Source organism: Melozone crissalis, unplaced genomic scaffold (assembly GCF_028551555.1).
Source record: "Melozone crissalis strain CALT ecotype California unplaced genomic scaffold, PUWL_Pcris_2 ptg000088l_1, whole genome shotgun sequence".
Classification (NCBI taxonomy): domain Eukaryota; kingdom Metazoa; phylum Chordata; class Aves; order Passeriformes; family Passerellidae; genus Melozone; species Melozone crissalis.
Window position 1 is genome coordinate 4,978,956 of NW_026535865.1, and position 25,333 is coordinate 5,004,288.

At 51.8% G+C, this 25,333-nt stretch overlaps 1 protein-coding gene across 1 annotated transcript in view; it reads left to right on the forward strand.

Moving 5' to 3' along the window:
• Window positions 1–6,167: 6,167 nt before the first annotated feature.
• Window positions 6,168–25,333, forward strand: part of PTPRS (protein tyrosine phosphatase receptor type S) — a 148,367-nt gene continuing 129,201 nt past the window's right edge. The window contains exon 1 of the mRNA XM_054291111.1: window positions 6,168–6,239. The gene's annotated coding sequence lies outside the window, so the exon portion shown is untranslated. The remainder of the gene's footprint in view (window positions 6,240–25,333) is intronic.

Sequence of the window (25,333 nt, forward strand, 5' to 3'; positions counted from 1 at the left end):
CTTCTTTCGGTTCCCGGGGCCCTTGAGGAGTGACCCAAAGCAGTTCGGACACCCACGGGCACGGCAGGGCGGTCTGAGCAGCGGGGCTGGGGTGACTCAGCCGCAGCAGCACCTGAGTGCCTCAATTAGCAGCAGCTCCTGAGGAAGGTGAAATGACTAATGACTAATCTCCCCGCACCGTTCCATCCAGTTTTGTTCTCATTTCATTCAGACAAAAAGCCTCTGCTGCCTGCTCCGGCTGGGGAGGAGCGGCAATAATGAGCAGTGAGCGCAATTCCCGCAGCAGTGGGAGCGGAGGCGGCTCCTGCTCCTGCCTGGCTGCCCCAAGGGCTGGGGTTTGGAGGCAGCTCCGTGGGGTGACCGGGTTTGGGGGGTCCGTGGGGTGTGGAACAACCTGGTCTAGTGGTGTTGGAGCGAGAGGATGCTTTGGGTCGCTTCCAACACAAAGCATTATGTGATTCCAGAGCCCTGAGTACAGGAGAGGAGGAATGGGGCCACTGGAGATCAGTGGAACTTCGGGGTGCAGTGGGGAAAGGGATTTAGGAATGATTTGGATCGGCCCTTCAAGGATCCTCCTGTGCTGAGCTGGGGAAAGGAATTTAGGGATGATTTGGATCAGCCCTTCAAGGATCCTCCTGTGCTGAGCTGGGGAAAGGAATTTAGGAATGATTTGGGTCGGCCCTTCAAAGATCCTCCTGTGCAGAGCTGGGGAAAGCGAGCGTGGCTTGGGAACAGCCCAGGGGAAGCAGGAGGATGAGGATAAAGCACCGGGTCCAGCTGGTGGTTGGGAAGTCCCTCTGGGAGGTCCCCCCACCGTTTTGTGGCTCCCCACCAGCTCTGGCTGACGGTGGGGAAAGCCAAACCCAGCGTGGGTGATTTGGACCTTCCATATGGAGTGGGTTACATCTGCGGCGAGCTGTTCGCAGCATCCCACACAGCTCTGCCTTATTTAGCCCGAGCCTTTTTTATCCCACAGGCTCCTCTCCCCACACCAAAAGCGATCTGGATCCAGCCACCACAGCACAGAGGGTGAGCTGCAGCCCCTCTGAGCAGCTGGGCTGGGAGCATCCCTGCTGGAAGTGAATCCCTGCTGGGTTATGTCCCCAAGAGAGCAATTCCTGTGTGGAACAAGTTCCCACCAGCACTGGGCATCAGGATGCTCCTGCCCTCATCCACAGCACCCACGTGTGCGCCCAGCCAGGCTGGAAAGCAAAGAGCTGTTTTAGGCTCCAAAGCTGAAAAGATTCATCAGGATTTTATAGCTTTTTGCTCTGCAGTTACGAAACGGTGACCACAAGCCAAATGCTTGTGTCCTTTACCTTCCCGCAACACCGATGACTTTGGTGCAATGGAGAGGCAAAGCCCAGCCTGTCATTTTTCACTGCACAGACAGAACTCAGCCCATAATGTTCTTGATAAAGCAAAGCACCAATGACACAGCTGAAAAACATCAGCGGAGCAAAGAGCGGAGAAAACTTCCCTGGGCTTCCATATGGCATGGCTCCATCTTGGACGGCGTGGTTATTATATTTCATCCAGCTTCAGCTGCTTTCTGTGTTATCTGACGCGGGGAAAATGGGGATGGGAGGACTCCGGTGCAGACACTTGGATTGCTCTCCCACCGGTGCCTGCCACATTTGTATTCTCCCCAGGACTGCGCCATTTTCAAAATGTTTTGTTAAGTTAATTTGTATCCGCAGCCACTTGTGAATTTTTCAGATTATTTGATCTGTAACTGAACTAACATGAAGAGTAACTATTGTTCTGCAGGAGCAGACGGTGCCGGAGCGTGCCTGACGTGTTTGACACGTGCCTGTCTTCCAACCCCAGGAGAAACCCCCAGGCAGCAGCGAGGCTGCTGGAAACCAGTCTGGGGATGGCACTGTGTCACTGCACTGTCCCTGCACTGTGTCACTGCACTGTGTAACTGCACTGTGTAACTGCACTGTCCCTGCACAGTGTCCCTTCTCTGTGTCACTGCACTGCGTCCCTGCACTGTCCCTGCACTGTCCCTTCTCTGTGTCACTGCACTGTCCCTTCACTGTCCCTTCACTATGTCCCTTCACTGTCCCTTTGTGTCCCTTCACTGTGTCACTGCACTGTGTCCCTGCACTGTGTCCCTGCACTGTGTCACTGCACTGTCCCTGCACTGTCCCTTCACTGTCCCTTTGTGTCCCTTCACTCTGTCCCTGCACTGTCCCTGCACTGTGTCACTGCACTGTGTCCCTTCTCTGTGTCCCTTCACTGTCCCTTCACTGTCCCTTCACTGTGTCACTGCATTGTCCCTTCTCTGTGTCCCTGCACTGTGTCCCTGCACTGCCCCTGCATTGTGTCCCTGCACTGTGAACCTTCACTGTCCCTTCAGTGTCCCTGCACTGTCCCTTCTCTGTGTCCCTTCTCTGCGTCCCTTCACTGTCCCACTGTGTCCCTACACTGTGTCCCTACACTGTCCCTGCACTGTGTCACTGCATTGTCCTTTCTCTGTGTCCCTGCACTGTGTCCCTGCACTCTCCCTGATCTGTCCCTGCACTGTTCCAGCCCCAGCTGCCGCCCTGCAGACCCCCAGCCCTCAAACCCCCTCTCTGGGAGGCATTACCTCCATGGCAAATGTCCCAGGTGTGTAATTGTGCCTCAAACATGTTCCTTCTCATGGACACAGGCATTTTGGGCAGTGCCTGAGAAGGGCAGGTTTGCTGGAGCCAAGGCCGGCACACCCTGGGACATCAGGAGGTGTCCCTGCCCATGTCAGGGCTGGAATTAGAGGCTTTATGGTCTCTCCTAACCCAAACCATTCTGGATTCTGTTCAGTGGTGTGCTGAGGCTCCCAGGGCACTCCCTGTTTGCTTTACACCTGAGAAAGGTTTCAATTTTCTGTACCAGCTTTGGCAACTCTGCAGTGAGCTCCTCCGTGTCCCTGCTTCCGCAGGAATTCATTCCTCGATGGTTTCCTGTCAAAACAACGTGGTAAGGACTTGGGAGCAAGGTGAGGGCACAAAGTTTGAGCAGGCTCCTGGTGGTGAGCTCGGCTTTACCCTTCCTGCTGCTCCTTCATCCTCACTGCTGCTGCGTGGGAGCATCCAGTGGGATGACAGCAATGGAGAATTTCTCCAGAAGTTCCATCAGGAGATGATTTCTGCCTCACAAAGACCCCAGGCTCTGAAAGGGATGCACTTTGGGAAGTGGTTTCTCAGCTGCTGCTGAAATCCTCTCCCAGAGGTTGTGGATGAGGCAGGTTCTGGAAGTCAGGGCTCGTTCTGACCGGCCAAACCCTTCCTGTGAGATGAAAGGAAGTGGAAATGGGAATGGAGCAGCTCTGTGCCCATTTGGCACCTGCAGTGGGCTCGGGGTCATGGTGCAGGGTCTGGGTTTGTGGCTGGCACGTGCCCGCCCAGCCGGGATTGATGGTGCCCGACTGGAGCTGTTGGATTGGCAGCACTGCTGAAAGAGTAAATTCAAACATCATCAGGGGAGATCAATAGCTTTTCTCACAACCCACCAGTGACCGGGTCTGGGCTCAGCAGCTGCAGCTCAGGCTCACTCCTCACACAGCTTTCACATGGATTAAATCCCAGCAGAAACAAAAAAGGGTTGGAAAAGGAGTTGGGAGTAAAGTTGGCTCCAGCACAAACCCCTGGTGTCAAGGTCAAGCCCAAACTGTTTGTTTCTTTAAGTGATGGGAAGTGTGTGTTGGATTTCCAGGATGTTAAAATGCATTATTACACTGGGCAAGCCTCACAAAATGTGAATGCAGGGCCTGGATCCCATCCGGGGTGAGACATGGATGGGCTGGGAGCAACCTGGGACAGTGGAAGGGACAAGAGGATGCTCAAGGTCCCCCAACCCAAACCATTCCGTGTTTCCACGACAATTCCACACTGCAGAAGCTTCTCTGCACCAACCACTGCTGGGCTGGTGAGAAGATGTTGTCATCCCCTTTCTCAGATTGATAAAAAAGCCCAAATCAGGCAGGATTTGGGGCACATCTCGCCAGGCTCCACGTGCACCTGAGAGCTCACCCGTGAGTCATGAGAGGCCGGGCAGGAATTGCGCATCCCTGCAGTCATTCACGGCTCCGTGGCAAGTCATGAGATATTTGGTATTTTCCTTCCAGCAAACAAAAGCAGATGATTAAGGAAGAGGCGCAGCTTGCTCGCTTTCAGGAGGAAGACAGCTTGCAAAATGCAACTCTCAGAGCTTCAATAAAACTCCAGAAAGCAAATAAACAGCCTGGCTGAGAGGAGAGCGCTCCCAGTTCCCTGAGTTTTGAGCCAAAATTGGGATTTTTGGGGGGAAGGATGGGGATTACCTCCTGCAAAACTGGCACCAGTGAAATGTCAGGAGAGCGTGGATGCTGAAATGCCAGGACAAATGCGTGTCACAGCCCCAGCTTGACTTTTCAGGCCATACAGACACCAGGAACTTCCAAAGCTTTGGGTGGAAAACCATCTCCAAATGAGAAACCAAAAAGAAAGCAACTTTCATCTTTCTTGTAATTTTATTTCACTTTTTTTTTGTTATTGTTTTTGTTTCCAAAGCCTTTTTTGCCTAAGGCAGCGTGTTTATACAAATTGCCTCACCCTCACGAGAAAATAATAAAAAAAATAGAACTATTTGCAGATGGAAAAATATTCTGTCAGAAATTTCCTGGCCACCTCTCCATTTCATGCCAACGCTCTGAAGGGCTATAAATGACTGTAGAGCAGCAAATTTGGCTACTGAGATTTTGAACCACGGTGTAGCAGCTCTCTATGCACAGGATTTAAAACCCCCCACTTATTTTACATTTTTCTGCACAACTATCTCTCCATTATAAAATATACATGGAGCCATTGATCGCTCTAGTGATCAAATATCTCCCCCTTCAAAAATACAGCCCATCCAGAAATGCAAGCATCCAAATTAAGAATGACTTGGAGACTTGAATTGCAAATGAATCAATTCCTTCCTCCAAAAAAAAAATTAAAAAAAAAAAAAAATATCCAGTCAAGCAAGACCAGAATGGGCTGGTTAATAATTGATATTTACATTTCTCCCGTGTCTGATCAAAGGATTTGATTGCATGACAAATGAGGAAATTACTGTAAAATATGATACATCCATTAAGAACACAGATGCAGCAGATAGGACGGGGGGCCCTGGTGATGCAGGGCCTGTGCAAAGGGGCTGGGCTGGGCGAGAGGGAGAGAATGAGAGAATCAGGGATTGGTCCCTGCTCTGCAGGAAAAATGGGAAAAGGGTCTGGGGGAGGGGATGGGACCCTCCCTGAGGTGAGACAGTGGGGCTGGACCCCACAGCAGCGTGGGGCACCTTGGAGCTGCTCCTGGGTGTTCCTCGGGGCTCCTGGAGTTCCCTGGGGCTCCTATGGGTCCCTATGGGGTTCTATGGGAAAATGAGGGCAAAATCATTCCTCCAATTATTGCTGCGAATATGTTAAACATGGGAAATATGAAGAATTACTTATTAAGCATATTTAATATTAAAAATATTTAACATATTTATAAATATATATTATATATTGCATATTATACACTATATATTATATATTATACATTAAATATTATACATGATATATGATATATGATATATGATATATGATATATTATATATTATATAATATATATTATATATTATATTATATATATGATATTGTCTATTATAAGTCATATATTGTATATTGTTTATTATATATATTATTAAAAATAAATAAATATTATATATAATATATAAAATATATATATTATTATCAGTAAATATAAATCGATTAAATGTTAAATATGGGAATGGGGGCCACATGAAGGATTTTCTCAGCCTGGGGGTGTGTTAAAGCCGGGGCTCACAGCGCCTGCACCAAAGGCGGTCGGGGCAGGACCTGCCAAAACCCGCGCGCTCCTCGCGCCTCCGCTGCCACGTGCGTGGCGCCTTTAAGGCGCGGCCACGCCCTAACCTCCCGCGGTGACGTCACGGCCCCCGCGGGCCCCTCCCGGCGCTGCGGGGGCGTGTCCGGGGTGTCCCGCCCCGCGGTGACGTCACGCGGCGGCCCGGGGAATGACATCACCGGAGCGAGCGGGCGGCGGGCGGGAGCGCGGCTCGCCGCAGTGTCCCCGCGCCCGGCGCGGCCCCGGCTCGCCAGCCCCGGGCGGAGCGGAACGGGCGGCGGCGGAACGGGCGGCGGCGAGGCGGAGCAGGGCCCCGCGCAGCCCCTCCGCCGGCAGCATGGCAGCGGGCGGCCGCGCCGGCAGGTACCGGCGGCGCGCTATAGCGGGGCACGGTGCGGGAGCGCTCCGCTCCGCCGCGGGGCTGGGGAGGGGGCGCGCTATAGCGGGGGTGGTGGGGTTGTAACGGGGAGCGCTCGGGAGGGGTGGGTGGGCAGGCGGGCGGGGGGCTCGGTGCGGGGGCGCGGCCGGTGCCGACGGGGGGTCGCGGGTGGGTGGCACCGGAGAATGGGGGGCGTGTTATGGGGGGGATGTATGGGAGGGGGATGGGCGGAAGGGGCCGCGCTATAGCGGGGGTGCGGGGAGGGGGAGCGCCGGGGACCGGGCGGGGGCTCCGGGGTGCGCTGGAGCCCGGCCGGGGGGTCCTGGGGCTGAGCCCGCCCCACGCCCCGCTCCGTCCCCCGCCGCACCGCGATGTGTCCGCGCCCGGCTCCATCCCCCGCCCCGCTGCCGCTGCCTCCCCCCGCTTTAGGACCCCCCAGTTCCCCGCCGTGCTCTTTTCTCGCTGCCGCCGCGCCCCCGCCCCGTCCCTCCGGCGCCTCCCGAGCGCGGTCCCCGCGGGTTCGGGGTGCGAGGTTCGGGGTGCGGCTCCGTGCGGGCTCCGGCATCACCGCCGTGCTCAGGGCTGCGCTCCCGCGGAGAGCACCGTGGGACCGCCCGTGCCCGGTGATGCTCGGCAGAACCGTCCGGGGCTTCCCCAGCTCCGGGCTCGTTGGGATGCTCCGGTGGTGAAACCGGTGCCGCTCCCAGCTCCGGGCACGCTGAGATGCTCCGGTGGTGAAACCGGTGCCGCTCCCGGCACGTTGGGATGCTCCGGTGCTGGAGTCGGTGCCGCTCCCAGCTCCGGGCACGCTGGGATGCTCCGGTGGCGAAACCGGAGCGGCATCGCCGGGGTGCGGTGTCGGAGGAGCCCTCGGAGCGTTGTTGCTCTGTGCGGTGCCGTATCCTGGTGACACGGCTGTGTCCCCCGGGGTGCCGCCTGCTCCCAGCCCAGACACGGCAATGCCTTGTCCTGCCGCCACCCCGAGCCCCGCAGCAGGTGGGCTTTGCCCCGTTGTCATCGGCAGTAGCAGGGACGGCTCATGGATCACCCCAAAACCGGCCAAATCCCCGTGTTGGGGAGGTTTCTTCCCCTACACCAAACCTCCCCCTTCTGAAAGGGGAATCGGCTCCGGCGCTGGGGACAGCCGTGGAGTCACCGAGGGACACCCCTGGGGTGACAGCAGGTGGTGTTTTCCATCTGCCCTCGGGGATTTCAGCTGAAATCTCCAGCCCAGGCATCATCCCGCAGCCGGCAAGAGCCAAAATTTATCACAATGAGGGTGAAACCCCCCCCAGCCCTTCAATAAGAGCAATGATGAATAATGTTTGTGCTTCCCCAGAAGGATCCCGTTCCAGTCTCTGCTGGGCAGGCAGAGGGTGCAGTGTGGGATGAGGGGAGCGGTGCGGGTGTGGAGGTGACAGCCCTGGCACCTGCAGGGTGGGTCCCGACTCCCTGGGGCAGGGACATCTCTGTTTTTGGGGTGTTCACCCTCTCTGAGACCCGGGAGGCTTTGCTCCCACAAAGGTGGAAGGAAAAAAGCAGATTTGGTTTTTTCTGGGGGGTTTCAGCCCTTCTGTGGGGTGAGGGCAGTGCCGCCCATCCCCTCCTGGGTGTGCAGGGGACGCTCCTGTGGCACTCCTGCTGCTCTCACAGCTTGGCTTGGCCACGACAAAATACTCGGGATTTCTATGATTTTCCCCCATAAATAAATAAATGGTGTTTTGGGGGTTGTGTAGCCTGGCCAGGGGAGCTGTTTGTGTCATCTGGCTGTGGGCGATTGGGCTGCTTGTCCCTGTGAGAGCTCCCAGTGTGGGAAAAGGAGCTGGACCAGGGTGCTGGGCACAAAGGCTGCTGGGTTCAGCAGGGCAGGGCGTGTGCTGATGGAGAGACCCCTCCTGCCTTCCCCAGGGGGAATATACCCCCCCTTCTGCACACCCAACAGCGGGAATGCTGTTAATTGTTCCCTGCCAGATTGACTTATAAATTAACAGGTTTGCTGGCACTCTCCTCCTCCTTCCTGTGCGTGGTAAAGGCCCATATTTCAGATGGGAAAAAGTCATAAATACTTTGAGTAATGCGCGAGGAGCTTCCAGCTGAAGCTGTGCCACCAATGGCTGTGTGGGGAGAGGGGTGCCCTGCAGCAGAGCTGTTTGTACAGTCAGGTGTGGGGTGATGGAAGGGATGGGCAGCAGCTCCTCGGGTCCTTTGGTGGCTCTCTTTGGCATTGGCTTCGCTGGCAGGACAGGATTGGGCTCTTTGTGCCCCCCAAGAGGTGTCTCTGCCCCCCCCTGATGCTCACTGGGTTGATAAATGCAGGTTTGATAAGCAAAGCCTCTTCCTGGGGCGTCCCTTTTGTCTCATCCCGAGGGGAGCAGCTTTGCTCTGCCTTTTCCTGGGTGCTGAGGAGTGTGGCATCTTCCCCGAGCAGCAGAGGACAAACCTGGCTGTGCTCTCTCTCCGGGAGCCTGGATTGCTGTCAGACCCCAAATCCTGCTGCTGCCTTGGGGATAGAGCTGGGACTGAGGCAGCTGGGCTCCAGCCAGGTGGGATGGCCAGGGAGATGACGTGGCCACCCTCCAGGGAAACTGAGGCTGGGGAGGGGTGGTGTTGGTGGCTCCTCAGAGCCCTGGAACAGCTCCAAAGGGCTCGAGCATCCTAAGGCACCCCAGAGCTGACTCTGAGCTGGGAAAGGGCTCAGGCCATCCTAAGGCACCCCAGAGCTGATTTTGAGCCAGGAAAGGTTCAAAAAATCTATCCTTGGTAATTTATCCTGGCTTACTCTGAGCTGGGAAAGGGCTTGAGCCATCCTAAGGCACCCCAGGGCTGATTCTGAGCTGGCAAAGGGCTCGGGCATTCCAAGGCACCCCAGAGCTGATTTTGAGCTGGGAAAGGGCTTGAGCCATCCTAAGGCACCTGAGAGCTGATTTTGAGCCAGGAAAGGTTCAAAAAATCTATCCTTGGTAATTTAGCCTGGCTGACCCTGAGCTGGGAAAGGGCTCAGGCCATTCTAAAGCACCTCAGAGCTGATTTTGAGACGGGAAAGGGCTCAAGCATCCTAAGGCACCTCAGAGCTGACTCTGAGCTGAGAAAAGGCTCACAAAAATCTATCCTTGGTAATTTATCCTGGCTGATTTTGAGCTGGGGAACGGCTCGAGCTATCCTAAAGCACACCAGAGCTGACTCTGAGCCAGGAAAGGGCTGGAGCCATCCTAAGGCACCCCAGAGCTGACTCTGGACATCCTAAAGCACCCCAGAGCTGACTCTGAGCTGGGAAAAGGCTCAAAAAAATCTATCCTTGGTAATTTAGCCTAGCTGACTCTGAGCTGGGAAAGGGCTCAGGCCATTCTAAGGCACCCCAGAGTTGACTCTGGACATCCTAAAGCACTCCAGAGCTGACTCGGAGCCGGGAAACGGCTCAAGCCCATCCTAAGGCACCCCAGAGCTGATTTTGAAACCGGGAAAAGGCTCGAGCCATCCTAAAGCATCCCACAGCTGACTCTGAGCCATCCTAAGGCACCCCAGAGCTGATTTTGAAACCGGGAAAAGGCTCGAGCCGTCCTAAAGCATCCCACAGCTGACTCTGAGCCATCCTAAGGCACCCCAGAGCTGATTTTGAGCCAGGACACCCCAACCTGAGGCTGCTCTGAGCTCGGGGATCCCCTCGGGGCAGCTCCCCAGGCTGGCAGCCCGTCCAGCGCTGCTCTCCCAGAGCAGAGTTACTCCAGGTAGTAAACCGTGAGCCGCGGATGCTCTCCCCACGTGGAGCGTGGGAGGGGAGCTGTGTGACGGATGGAGTGTGGCCCGTGGCACGGGCTGCGTTTGAACTCGCTCTGTGCCCTGCTGAGACAGTTTTTTCTTTTCCTCAAACAGTTTTTCTTTTCCTGAAACAGTTTTCCTTTTCCTCAAACAGTTTTCCTTCTCCTGAAACAGTTTTCCTTTTGCTCAAACAGTTTTTCTTTTGCGTTGCAGAGATAAAATTGCCAGTGTAGCAGCCCTGAGATAAAGGGAAGGCAGATCTAACCCGAGTCAGTGTGGGCAGTGCCAGCCTATGGTAAGGAGAGAGGTTACTCAGTTGCATTAAAAGGATGCTGCTAAGTGGTTTAATCCTCACTTGCTGAACTTTGAGCTTTAAATTCTTCTTATGTGAGTTGATAAGAACGTGCATATTATTCATAACTCTCTCCTCAACAAAAAGGGAAAATCTGTAAATGACTTCTGTTAAATATCATTGCTTCAACTGCATGAAGAATGTGCCTGGCTTGTATTCCAAATAATCCCTTCCCCTGGCCCAGCTCAGTCCATCCCTGAAGCTCTTTGGTTCCTGCAGAGGATGGAGGGAATGGGGTCAGGACCTGGGAGCTTTGGGGTCTCTGGGCACAACCCCCAGGACATATATTTTATTATTTTTTTAATATTTGCAAATGGAAAGGGCCAGCCAGGCTGGGCAGCTTCTGGCTATGTCAGTATTGCTTTTTAAAAATTGTGGTCGATTTTGAACCTCTGAGCCCTGAAGTAGTAACGCTCGGTCCAGCTTCCTTTCTGCAAAGTTTATTACACAATAAGCTGGAGCAATCTGCAGGCTCTGTTTGTCAGACCTTTCTTTTTACTCTTGTCCTCTCTTTCTGATTATTTTCTTTATAACTTGACCAATTTTTTTTTTCCTTGACATCAGCCTAGAAAACTGGAAATTGTCTTTTATTTCCCCCCGTCTTTCAACCCATAAACCCTCTAGAGTTCTGAGCCTGATCCAACATAATTCTTTCAGACTTTTTATTTTCTTTTCTAGCTTGGGTATCGTTGTCTTGCCTTGGTAATTCATCCAGCTTGGCGTTCCTGCTGCAAAGGCTGCCTGTGCTGTTGGCCTTTGCACAGCTCCTGGTGCTGCAGGAGGGATTTGGGAGCCAGCCCTGAGGGAAATGGGATTTTTATCATTCCTGCTTTCCATGCACTGCTATCACTCCGTGCTAGCACACTGTGAGTGGTGCTGCACAGCCAGGATCCATCAGAACCTCCGTGCTCCAGTTCCCTGGCAACATTTGCACAAAAAAACAAGAGCTGCTCTAGATTAGACAGCAGATACTAGTTTGTCTAAACAGGTTTAAAAACCTATCAAATTAAACTGGGCCAGGCAACCCGTACAATGTGTACACCTAAATTGGTTTAACATTTGCATAAATCAGATTAAATCGGGGCTGTGGGATGGCTCAGGTTTGGAAGCCTGTGGCTGTTTGTGCCCAGCTCCTGGAGTTCTCCACTCCTGCTGCCGTGTCAGGGTTGGTTTTGCATGGCAGCAGCTGAATCCCCTGTTTTCAGCCCCATTTCATAGGGGACTGCTCTGCCAGTGCTGGTTTGCACCACCCCGGGGGCTGCAGTGACCTCTGAGCAGCTGGGATGTCCCCATAAAGCCCAGGGACAAGGCTGGTTTGGCTGCAGCCACAATTTGGAACGTGTGGCAGGTCCTGCAGGGGTTTGTAAGAAGGATCTCTCTGTCCAGGAGGAATTTGAAGCCTGTTGGGGTTTGAGGAGTGAAGGGTTCACAGGTGAATCCATACCCAGGCTCCTGCCTCTCCTGCTGCCATCTCTGCATCAGTCTGGGGTTCTTGGGCATGGCCTGCAGGGATGATGATGATGATGATGATGATGATGATGGGGATTTTCCCCCTGCTTTCCCTTGGGGTTCTTGGGCATGGCCTGCAGGGATGATGATGATGATGGGGATTTTCCCCCTGCTTTCCCTTCTCTCTGTGGGCAGTGACACCCGAGGAGCTGTGGGATCTCTCAGGGTAACCTCGTGCTCCTGGAGGTGGCACAAAGCTGGGGACAAAGTGCTTTCCTCCTCCTTGCATGGGAGCAGCCAGCTGGGGTGGCACATGGTGAGCATGGGAAGGAGGCTGTGCTGTGTGTGTGGCTTCTCAAACTGCACTGATCCCATCCAGGGAAAGCAGCTGCCTGCTCGGGAATCCAGGGCTTTGTCTCTTTGTGGTGCTGGAGCTGAATCTCCCCACCTTTCCCTCTGCTCTGTTGTTTCATTCTTTTCTTCGTGGTGTCCCTGTATCCAAATCAGCCTCGTGAGTAATTCCACGGCTGATTTAAGTCTGAGAGCTTTTTCCTGATGGTGCTTCCCTCCATTTTGCCGTTGTGATCCAGCAGGGATGGACAGACCCTCTGCTGCCACAGGCGCGTGTGTGTGTGTGCAGCACAACCTGCAGCAGCTCAGGGGTTTTGGCTCTTTCTGAGCTGATCGTCAGCTCTGACATCACCCAGTGTTTGCTCTGGTGCCTGTGAATCACAGATGGGTGCTGCTCCGGGCTCGCACTGCTCGAGGTTTCCCTCCTGCTGCCTCTCTCCTTTGTTTCCCTGGCAGCAGCTCCAGCTCCTTCCCTGCTCGGGCTGGAAAATGAGCAGCACTTTCCCCTTGTCCAGCACAGCCAGGAAATGCGGGAAGCAAAGGTGACAGGCAGTGTGTCCTGCTGGGGTGGAAGGAGACGCTCTTTGAGGCTTCTTCTATCCCAAACCATCCCACACTTGTGTGAAGGGTGTTCCTCAGGCTGCTGGGATTTCTACCATTACAAACACCATCAGGAACACCAACTTGTTGTTCCTTGGGGTTGTTCCCATCCCCTCCAGGCTGGTGCTGAGAATCACAGACAGGTCCCTGTGAGCAGGCAGGTGCTGTCACCTGGCCAGCTGGCACCTGCTTGACCTGAGCATCCTGCAAAGGGTTCAGGGGGGGCTCAGGACACCCAGGAGCACTGAGGCAGGGCTGGGCCCTGTGGTAGCCAGTGGTTCTGTCCCCTGGCCCTGCCGTGGTGGCAGCAGTGCACCTCAGGTGTGACTGTGTCTTTACAGTAGTCTTAGGATGAGGGAATAGATGAGGATCTGACTCCATGTTTCAGAAGGCTTGATTTATTATTTTATGATATATATTACATTAAAACCATACTAAAAGAATAGAAGAAAGGATTTCATCAGAAGGCTAGCTAAGAATAGAATAGGAAAGAATGATAATGAAGGTTTGTGGTTTGGACTCTCTGCCCGAGCCAGCTGACTGTGATTGGCCATTAATTAGAAACAACCACATGAGACCAATCACAGATGTACCTGTTGCATTAACAGCAGATAATCATTGTTTACATTTTGTTCCTGAGGCCCCTGAGCTTCTCAGGAGGAAAAATCCTAAAGGAAAGGATTTTTCATCAAATCTGTGACACTCAGGCCTGTGGCATTTTGGACCATCAGGTGCCACAGCCCAGCACCTCCCAGCCATGTCCTTCCCTCCAAGTCGCCATTTTATTTTTCTTAAACGTTTATGTATAACCGTACACTAACCTATAAAAATTAGTTTAGGATGGCTGCCAAGAAAATCTCTGCGGTGCCTTGTGGGTAACTCCCTGTGAATTACCATAAAAGCTGGAGTGTGAGGCTGTGGCGGCAGTTGTGAGGATGCCAGTCATCATGCTCTGTATTTAAAATTCAGATGAATGTGTAATGCCTGCGTGGCTGGATTGCAGCGGCTCAGAGCACTCCTGGTGTCCCTGCCCTGCACCCACTCTGTGCTTTATTCCTGCCCTCTTTCCTTCTTGATTGTAAAATGCAACAGGTAGCAAATTGTGGGCGAGCCAATGGAGGGAGAGTGGTTTCTGATTGCTTCCTCCCTGGAGGGACCAACCTCCTGCTTCCAGGGGCCATAATTCACTGAAGGGAAAAGGAACTCCATAACCCTTCCCCTGCACATCCTGCCCAAACCATGGCCCATTTCCAGGGCTCTCTGATCCTGGGGTGCTCAATGTGGGACCAGAGGCTGTCCCCACATTCTGGGGGTGTCCCAGTGCCATGCTGTGGCTCCCTTGCCACCCAGCCCAGTTCCATGCTGCTGTTTACCCTTGAAATCCAGGGTGTTTCTCTTTACCTGTCACTGCTGCTTTTCCTGTGGAGAAGCCAAGGTGACTGTGGGGCTGCTCTGCTCAGTGCAGGGCTTGGCAGGAGGTGGTGCTGATCTGCTGGCCATGATGGATCATTTCATTTAAATTCCCCTGAAATATAATATTCATCTTGGTGTCACTGTCCCCACCTTTATTATAGTTCACTGATAAACATCTGTAATCTGAGAGCCATCCTCACCCTGCCAGGCACAGCCTGGCAATAATGAACACATTTCTGGAGCCAGGGAAGGTGGCTCAGGGATGTGTCCCTGCTCTCCCAGCCCTGGCTGATAAATAAAGCAAGAAGCCAATCTGGTTTTTTCCCCAGGTGGATTTACATGTGGCAATGCTGGGTTCAGGGCTCTAAAATGGTGGCAGCTGGATGTAACCTGGTGTCCCTAAATACCTAAAAGGGATTTCTGATCATACCTAACAGGGATTTCTGAGCACAGCCTCTGTCCTGGCTCTGGCTGAGGGTTCAGGGCATCACCCCAATGAATCCCCCCATGCTGGGCAGCCTTTTTCACCCTGTGGTAAATCCCTGCCCTTCTCCCAGCTGGATTCCAGCAGGAGGGGATGCAGCTCTCCCTGGGCTGTGTGGCAAGGCACATGGTTTTACCTTTTCCCTGCTGGTCCCTACAGGAGCTGACAGGACCAAACCCAGTGCCAGGAATGAATCCCCCCATTCTGGGCAGCCTTTTTCACCCTGTGGTAAATCCCTGCCCCTCTTCCAGCTGGATTCCAGCAGGAGGGGATGGGTTAGGGTTAGGTTTTACCTTTTCCCTGCTGGTCCACAGGAGCTGACAGGACCAAACCCAGCCTCAGGAATGGTTCCACCTCAGCAGCTCAGTGTGATCCCAGTGGGACAGGCTGGTTTGGAGCTCCAGCACAGCCTCTGTGTCCCCACAATAGGAGCATCCATTGCTGCTCCTCTCCTTGCTCTCCTCACTGGTTTGCCCCAAAGGCTGCTGTTTCTCTGAGCTCTGGCTGTGGGAGCTCAGGGTTGTCACTCTGGTTTTTTTAAGATTTTCTGAGCCTTCTGATGCTGACATTCTTGTAGTGAACTTTCTCACACACTTTCTGTAAATAACTCATTGTTTTGCATTCCTTTATGGAGAAGGAGAACGTTGATGGGCTGTTGGTTTGTCCAGTGTCATTGGAGAGGTGGCACCGCCACTTTTGGCAAAACTATAAATGTTAGAATCAGAAAATAAACTTCCCTTTTTCCTTCACCTTGAGAGAAGCAGTGTGTGTGTTTTGTGTCCTGTAGTGACATGGGGTCAGCTCCCTGTGCAGCACAGCCAGGTGGGTCAGCGTGTCCCAGCTCGGCCACCCACCCCAGAGCAGGGCTGAGGTGACATCTGAGGTGACATCTGCTGTGCCTGGGATGGGTTTTTTTGCCAGAGCAGCACTGGGAGGTGACAGCTGCTGGTCCCACGTGCCACTGGGACTGCTCTGCTTCCACTTGGCTGATCATGCTCTGGGGAGGCAGCTCCTGCCCATCTCCAGCCTGCTGTCCTTCAGAATGGAGCTCCTGCCCATCTCCAGCCTGCTGTCCTTCAGAATTGGAAGTGTTGTGGATCCCCAGGAGCCTCGTACAGACCTGACCTCTTGAAAGGGCTTTCCTCTTCTTGTGCCTCCACTTCCTCCTCTGCGTTTGACCCAGAACAGAAAAGCTGCATTTTCTGCTGGTTTGGGATTTCCTGCCACCTCTGCTCCTTTCTGGCATCCAGGTCCTGAGACTTGCAGCCTTTTTGCTGTCTTCTTGCAAAGCTTGTCTAGAAGAGGAAAACCCCTGGATTTGGAGTCCCCCAGCACCATCCATCTGGAATTGAGAGCTGCTCCACCCTGGCTCTGCTTTGGGATGAAGGAGAGCAGCCAAGCAAGATCCTGCTTACCCCTTCCTGGAAGGACTCGTTGCACCGTGCTGATGGGAAGATTGATTTTTTCCAGGAGCCCACAGCACAGCTCAGCACTCCCAAGGGCTGAGGCTGCACCAACAGCAGAGCTCTGAGCAGGGCTGGGTGCAGGGCAGAGCCCCAGACACCCTCAGATGTGTCCAGGTTCATCCAGGAGGGATGAGGATGATGCTGCAGCCATCACCTTCGTGTCTCAGCACCATTTCAGCAGGCTGGCTGTGAGGAGGGAGCACCAGGGGCATTTCTGGCTCCTGGACTGCAGTGCTGATGGTTCTGTGAGAGGGTTCAGGTGAGGCTGCTGGATTTTAGGAAAACACAAACCTGCTCCCAGGCACTGGGATTCCATCTTCCATGCTTTTTGCAGTGCTCCCTGTGGAAAGCAGCTGCCCCAGAGGTGTGGAGGGAGAGCAGGAGCTTCCCTCTGCTCCCCTCCCAGCGTGGGTGGCACCCATCCGGCAGCGCTGGGATGTGCTGCTCTGAAAATAACTAAAAATAACTGTCAGGTCGCTTTGAAAGGAGGAAAAGAAGGAAGGTGGGAGGAACTGAAGTGTTTCTGAGGAGTAACAGAGAAAGGTGAATGAAATCCTTGATGGCTCTCACAGCTTCTCATCCCGGAGCACGCCAAGGGTGTGGGAGCTCAGGTTGGGGCTCACGTGGGTGCCTTGGGCTTCTGGAGCTGGATTTTGGCACGCCAATGTCTTGTTTTTAAAGTTTTAAAAGTTTAATGGTAATAAAATGGTTATAAAAATAGTAATACAATTAGAGTAATAATAATTTGGACAATTTGAATTAGGACAATATGAGACAATAAATGCAAAGAGTTATGGACATCCGGGTACCTTTTTCTGGGCAGCACAAGCCTGAAAAAGGACACAGTTAACAAAGGATTAACCCTTAAAAACAACAGCCTGTTGCATAGTCATATACTTCATACATGATGCATAAATTCCATTAAAATACAGGATTCTGTTTGGTCATTCATCAGCTTCTTCCTCTGAATCCCAACAGCGCCTTTGAGGTGGGAAGAAGTTCATTTCTTCTGATAAAATAAATTCCTTTTTCTCTGAAAGATTCAGGTGTCCTGTGGCTGCTATCTTGCTGCAAGTCCTTTCTTCAAAAAAAATATCCTACATAGCATCGTTTCTATTTTATATAACCTAAAATTTTTAGGTCATACACTTTTATACATTATAGGTTATACATTAGGTTATACATTTTATACATTTTTTATACATTTTTTATAACCTAAAACTATATTTAACCCACTGCTTAAGAGAATTAATACAGCATCACTTTCTAACACAACACATATAATATTCATTTGAATATTTGCAAAAAGCCAATCATAAAATACATGCATTTTTCACACTGATCCTCTCTAACATCATCCCAATCATTAAAAAGCTATGAACCAGCATTAGGCTTTTAAGCTAAAGAAAGAGGAGTTTAAAGAGGGGTTTCCCCCATCCTTAATCCCTCAATGAAACCCCAGCCCCTGATTTTTTATCATGCCCACCTCATGACTCATTTTCTCTTTAATCATCCCACAGGGAAGGGAAGCTTGGGGAGAAGCTCCTGCCTTTCCTGGCAGGCTCTTTGCAGGGGGACAGAGGGGTGTGGTGGCCCCACTGTCCCCAGCCAGGTCAGCCCATGGAGAGCATGGGTTTGGATTTCTCCCTTGCAGCCCACAGAGGCAGGCTGTAATTAGCTGTGTTGTGTGCAACCCGATCTCCCATCCCAGTGCTTTGTTCTTGACTTACCCTTGGCGTTTCCCAGTGTCTCTGAGCAGGCTGTGTCCCTCATCCGTGTCCCATTCTGCAGGCAGACAGAGGCAGTGCCCTGGGCAGTGTCCCCTCAGAGCCTTGTTCTCCTCCAGGCCCTCTGAACCTTCTCATGAGGAGCATTTAGGGGCAGCTCAATTGCAGGTTTTTCTAGGAAGTATCAGAGGAGCTTGTGCTCCTCACATCAGGGCCCTGGAACACTCTGCAGAGAGCTTTAATCTTAAAATAAAATCAAAGCAAGGCTTTCAACTTGGATTTTCTTTGGAAGTCGCTTTATTTTAAACCCCTTTTTTTTTTTTTTTTTTTTTTTTTTTTGTGAGTACTCCTTTAGGAGTGAAAAAGCCCCACATCATGAAATCTTGCCTATGTAAATAATTTTTGGGCTTGGGCTTTTTGAAGTCACAAGGAGGGTGGTGCTGCTCAGTGCCCTCTGCCAGGCTGGCATCACTTGGACTCCTGTCTGTCCATCCCCTTCCATCTGTATGGGCATCTCTGCTCATAGGAGAACCTCAGGGTGGGGATGAAGGCAGAGGTGCCTCTGTCAGGGCTGGGATCTGACACTGTGACGGGTTTCACAGGGGTCTGAGGATGAGGGAAGAGATGAGGATCTGACTCCATAAATCAAGAAGGCTTGATTTATTATTTTATGATATATATTACATTAAAACTATACTGAAAGAATAGAAGAAAAGGTTTCATCAGAAGGCTGGCTAAGAATGGAAAAAGGAAGAAGAATGAATAACAAAAGCTTCTGTCTCAGGAACAAACTGTAACCAATGGTTATCTGCTGCTGTGGAATGCAACAGGTCCATCTGGGATTGGTCTCATGTGGTTGTTTCTAATTAATGGCCAGTCACAGTCAGCTGGCTCAGACTCTCTGTTCAAGCCACAAACCTTTGTTATCACTCTTTCTTTTTCTATTCTTAGCCAGCCTTCTGATGAAACCTTTCCTTCTACTCTTTTAGTATAGTTTTAATGTAATATATATCATAAAATAATAAATCAAGCCTTCTGAAACATGGAGTCAGATCCTCATCTCTTCCCTCATCCTAAAACCCCTGTGAGCACCATCACACACCCCCTGTGCTCTGCCCTGGGCTGTGTGTGGGCTGGTGGCCCTGTCCCTGCAATCACAGTGGCCCTGTCTGCCCTGTTCCCTTCAGACTGAGCAGGAGGGACTCTTGGAGAGCTTCTCCCGACCTTTCCAGCTCTGTGCCCTCAGCTGCCACCAAGTGACACGGTGACATTTCCACTCTTGAATGTCTGAGCAATTCTATGGAAAAAAAATATATAAATAAAAAAAGCCAGCAGAAATGAAATGCTTTGGCTTTTTGTCTCTGACAAATTGGATTTGTTAACCTGGAGATTCGTCTGTCAGCTGGCAGGGCCCCTCTGCAGCCTTTGGGATGGTGGGAAGAGGAGTGGAAATGTGTCTGCGACAGGAGGGAGAGGGAGGGATGGTTCCTGCAGTGGGATATTTGCTGTATTTTCAGCAGTGGGATATTTGCTGCATTTTCAGCAGTGGGATATTTGCTGTATTTTCAGCAGTGTGTCTCTGGAGGCCCTTTTGGAAGAGACGGGGCAAGGTCAGCCATGGAGCCACAGATGGGTTGGCTCCATACCATCCCTGCCCAACATCCCATCCCATCCCATCCCATCCCATCCCATCCCTGCCCAGCATCCCATCCATCCCTGCCCTCTGCCAGTGGGAATCCATCCCCCTTGTCCTCACAGGTCCCTCCCCAGCTCTCCTGCAGCCCTGGTAGGTTCTGGAAGTTTCTCTCAGGTTTCCCTGCAAGCCCACAGCAGGGCGTGTTGGGGCAGGGCAGGGCTCTGAACCTCAGAGAAAGGAAAAATAATTCTTATTATTTGCTGCGCCCGTGCCAAAGCAGAATGCTTGGAACACAAACCCTGTGAGGAACATTTGAAGGAGCTGAGGTTGTTTAGCCTGGAGAAGAGGAGGCTCAGAGGTGACCTTATTGCTCTCTACAACTTCCACCAGGCAGCACTGACAGAATCAGAGGACACAGCCTCCAGCTATGTCAGAGAAGGGATAGGTTGGATATTAGGAAAAAATAAATAAAGCACTGGGATGCTCTTCCCAGGGAGATGGTGGAATCACCATCTCTGGATGTGTTTAAAAAAGACTGGACATGGCACTGGGTGCTATGGTCAGGGCATGGTTGGACTCTTCCAACCTCATTCTGTGATTGATTCTGTGCCTGGAACCTCGTTCCTGCTGGATGCCAGTGATGGATCAGATCCTCAGCCTCATCCTTAGGCTGTGGATGTCCTCATCTCAAGGTGTGAGGCTGGATTATTCCAACAGAGCCTCTGGGTTGTGTTGGAGCCCCCATCTGCCCCCATCCTACCAGGCAGGGCCCTCAGCACCAGCTCCTGATAACCTCATGTGGCAGCCACTGCCAGCAGCCCAGCCCTGCTCTGGCACAGAAAGGACAAATTAAATAAACATGCTTGATTGCTTAAACATTTGTTTTTTAAATTAGCAGCAGCTTTTTTATATTAAAGTCTGTGGATATGCTGCTGGGGAACACTTCAGCAAGTTGGTTGTTTTTTTTTTTTTTCTTCCTGGTGCTACTTTTCCAGAGTGGTTCGTGATTTAGAAACCAAATGCAAAGTGCAGGCCAAGTTTGAGGTTTAATCCAGCAGAAGATGTGGAGGGGAAGGAACTGCAGTGCTTGGAGCTGTGGGGCCCTGTTTGGATGCATGACGGGACAGGCCTTGAAGGCAGCAGCATTTGTAAATTGTGCTGGGGAGAAGTGTCTGAATTATGGAATCACAGAATGGTTTGGGTTTGTTCAAAGGGACCTTAAAGATGATGTTTTTGCAACCCTCAACCCCTTCCACTGGCCCAGGTTGCTCCAAGCCCCATCCGGCCTGGCCTTGGGCCCTCAGGAATGGCTCCATGGCTGTCCCCAGCTCCTTGCAGGAAGTTTCATTTGCCCATAAATTGTCCAGATGCTGGAATCTCCTGTAGGAAGGTGTTTGGAGATGCTGTGCATGGGTCTGTGTGCTGGCAGGGAGGGGATTTGCAGCCTTTGCTCCAGGTGGGATGGACTTGGGCACCTTCCCCTCATGGCACATTTGGTGTCCCTGCTCCCAGCCCTTCCCTGGCTGTGCCCCTGGGTCTGTTTGTCCTGTGAGGATGGCACAGAGGCAGAGCCAGCCCAGAGTGATGGTACAGCCTGTGGATGCTGCTCTGAGAGGAACCAGCTCTGCTAATTGGCATCTCTGCAAGGCAGAATGAGCAGCTGATGCTGCAGCTTGACTTTGCTTGGAGCATGCGGGGCTTGGCTGCTCCCACAGCCTTGCTGTGTGTCCTGGAACAGCATCTGTGCAGGGGGATAACCCAAAATCCAGGTGTGGATGCCCTGGGTACCTGCAGGAGCCCCATCCCTGCTGGGGCTGGGGGCAGAGCACAGAATAAATCGAGTTCCACACTCCCACTGCTTTTTGTGTCATCCCTCTGGGTTATTCTGAGCTCAGGTACCGGCCTGGCTTGGGGGAGCCCACAGGCTGGTGCTGCTCATTTTCCCTTTGCACAGACTCCAGGGCACATCCTTAATTTTTTAATTAGTGGCTGCATCCCCCATGAGCACAGCTCCAGCTCAGCTGAGTGTCCATGCGTGGATGGAGGAGTGCCTCCATCCCAGCCCTGGGCGACAAGCAGTGGCTTTCATTGTTGTTTTGTTTTTTTACCTATTAAAGGTTTAATAAATGGAATTAAATACTGTGAAACTTAAGGTAATTAAATGTGGAAGCAGAAGGAAAAGAATTGTAAAGCATCCTCTCCAGGAAACTAATAGGCTGCATGCCTCCTTATCTTAATGATTTTCATAATTTAGCTGAATGCAGAGATAATGGATCTGATGAACCTTTCTGGAGCTGATCTGAGATTTAATGGGCGCCGTGCTGGGGAGGTGCAATCAGTGTGCCTGGGCAGGGAGATAAGAGCAGGAGGGGCTGGGACAGAGGCTTCCCATCCATCCATCCATCCATCTATCCATCCATCCATCCATCCATCCATCCATCCATCCATTCTGTGACCGTGTTCACAGGGGTCTGAGGATGAGGGAAGAGATGTAGATCTGACTCCATGTTTCAGAAGGCTTGATGTGTTATTTTATGATATATATTACATTAAAACTATACTAAAAGAGTAGAAGGAAAGGTTTCATCAGAAGGCTGGCTAAGAATGGAATAAGAAAGAATGATAATGAAGGTTTGTGGTTTGGACTCTCTGCCCGAGCCAGCTGGCTGTGATTGGCCATTAATTAGAAACAACCACATGAGACCAATCACAGATGCACCTGTTGCATTAACAGCAGATAATCATTGTTTACATTTTGTTCCTGAGGCCCCTGAGCTTCTCAGGAGGAAAAATCCTAAGGAAAGGCTTTTCCATAAAAAGATGTCTGTGACACCATGCACCTGGAATTACCTGGGGACATTCTCCAGCCCCGGGCTCGCTCTGCCAGCAGGCTCTGCCTCCCTGCAGCACCTCTGACCCTGTGGGCTGAGGGAGCTGCAAAGCCGGGATCATCTCTGCTAATCTGGTCTCACTGAGGCAGGATCAGTGAAACCACCTCGCAGATCCACTGTATTATGGAGCAGATTGAGGGACTTAGCAAATTTAATAAATATCATTTCGATATTACTTGGCGGGGGAAAAAAAAATATGAAAAAAAATTCCTCTGAGCGGCTGAAGCTGGAGAGGCCTGGGAAGGAGCTTGGTGGGGATGTGGGGTGTGGGGCAGAGGGGATGGGACATCCCTGGAGGTTGGCATGGGGTGCTGGGGATGGCAGGAGAGTGTGAGGGGTTTCACAGGGGTCCCAGGATGAGGGAAGAGATGAGAATCTGACTCTATAAATCAAGAAGGCTTGATTTATTATTTTATGATATATATTATATTAAAACTATACTAAAAGAATAGAAGAAAGGATTTCATCAGAAGGCTGGCTAAGAATAGAAAAAGAAGGAATCATAACAAAGGGTTGTGGCTCAGACAGAGAGTCCGAGCCAGCTGTGATTGGCCATTAATTAGAAACATCCAACATGGGCCAATCAAAGATTGACCTGTTGCATTCCACAGCAGCAGATAACCATTGTTTACATTTTGTTCTTGAAGCTTCTCAGGAGGAAAAAATCCTAAGGAGAGGATTTTTCATAAAAGATGTCTGCGACAGGAGAGAGAGGATGTGCTTGGGGAAGGGGACAGTGCCTGGGGAAGGTGGCAGGGGGAGTTCAGGGTCTCTCAGGTGCAGCTGAGTCTCCTCTTCCTGCCTGGCTCTGCTGGGGCACCATGGGCAATGTGGGTCACAGGGGGCACTGTTGGTCACTGTGGACACTCTGGGTCACTCTAGGGCACTGTGGGTCACTATGGATCATTGTGGGGCACTGTGGGCACTGTGGGTCACTCTGTGTCACCCTGTGTCACTCTGTGTCACCATGGGCACTGTGTCAGTGCACTGGTGGGCATGCAGACCCAACCCAGGTGCTGTTTCCAGTTGGGTCTCCTGCCCATCCCTGAGGACAGCCAAGCCAAATCCTGCCAGGAGGGAAGGCCCTGCCTGCAGGGGAAGGAGGGAAGGGGATTACAGTGGCAAATCCCACACTCTGCAATGGCAAACCCCACACTCTGCAGGGCTGGCTGTGGTGAGGGAGGTTTGGGGTGGGCACTGCTGCCCGCTGTCTGTCTGTGTCTGTCTGTCTGTCCCTGGATGGAGCCCTTGCAGCCAACACAGCCCGAGGGGGCTGCTCCTCTTTGTCCCCAGCAGGACCCCCTGCCTGCTGCAAAAACATTGGGGTTAGGAGAAATGTGTGACCTCGTGCTCACCCTCTTCCCTTTCCCCTCTCGCCCTGCAAGATGGTAAAAAGAAGGGGGGGGAAAAAGGGAAAAAAAAAAAAGAAGAAAAAAACCCCCACGCTGGGGCCAGTCCAAGGAGGGTGAAAGCCGGGGACCATATCATTAAAATGCTAAAAATGAGTGTGCTGAAAACAGACACAATTGGGTATTTAAAGCTCTGAATGAAAAGAGTGTGTGTTAGCCGGCTTGGGGAGAGCTGGTCTCCCAGAGCCCCTGGAAAATATGTGGTCAAGCCCACACCATTAACTTTTTGTTTCTGGTTTGGAAAGAAGCTGTGAAATCTTGGGGGGACGGGGAGCCCAGGTCCCTGCCAGGCCTGTGGGACACCCATGCTCTGGTGGAGGGGCAGCTGGGCAGGACTTTGTGCCTTTTGCAGTGATTTTTATCCCAAAATGGGTTAAAAATTCCCCTCATCACACAGATTCGTGTGCCCACTGCATCCCCAGGGTGGGGGAGATACAGATAATGTAATGGTTGCTGGACATATGAATTATTTTACCCTTTACTAGGAACTAATATTTAAACTCCATTTTACGCATTCTTTTTTTTATGTCTTGGCTTTTTTTTTTAATCAAATAATTAAACCATATATCCCTACCTTATCCAAATCACGTCATCAATACACTTCAATTAACCTGCCTCTATATTTCCTAGTATCAAAAACAACAACCAACTGTCATCATCACCCCATAACCACCCCCAAACAAACACAGAATTAACCCCAGAACTACCACCCCCCAAAAAACCAAACAGAAACACAAACCATGATCATAAATCATCAACCCACCAAATTTTACGTTCTTGTAGCTTATAAAAAGCATGACACTGAAGATGTCACTCTTTTGCTGTCCCCTCCTGTCAGGAGTTGTGCAGAGCCACAAGGTCCCCCCTGAACCCCCTTTTCTCCAGGCTGAGCCCCTTCCCTGCTCCCTCAGGGATTCTCCAGAATTTCCCCAGCTCCTTTCCTTTCTCAGCATCTTCGTGTCCTTAATCCTGAATTTCTTCAACCTGCACATCTCAGGCTGCTGGTGGCCACCAGCTCAGGTGCCCATGGCTGTGCCAAGAGTCCTCCAACATTTTATGGTGCCTTTTCACACAGAAATGTGGATTTTACAGCCCCATTCCAGCATGTTTCCTACATCCCAGCTCACCCCTGGGTGGAGGTTGTGCCCTGTGGGGTTATTTCTGTGCACAGACACGGGTTTCCCTTTTGAGCACACGCAGAGGGATCCGCAGCAGCGCAAAATGCCCCTAAAATGTCTCCCAGGGCAAGTATTAACTGCCAGGCTGGGCTGGGCTCCAGCAGGCAGGAGCAGATGAATCAGGCACTTCATGGTAAAACCGAGCCCCTCAAAGTATGAAAAAACAACCCAGCTCCGTGAGGCTCCTCTCTGCTGACCCCAGAGCCCCAGCGCCGAGCAGGAACGAGGAGGGATTTCAAACCAAACTGGGGATTTTTTTTTTTTTTATTTTTTTTATTTTGGGGGGCCCCCCCAACCATATCTCTTGGCTGCCAGCCTCTCTGAAGGGAAGTTTCACCCCGCCTCCCGCGGTCTCGGATGTCAGGT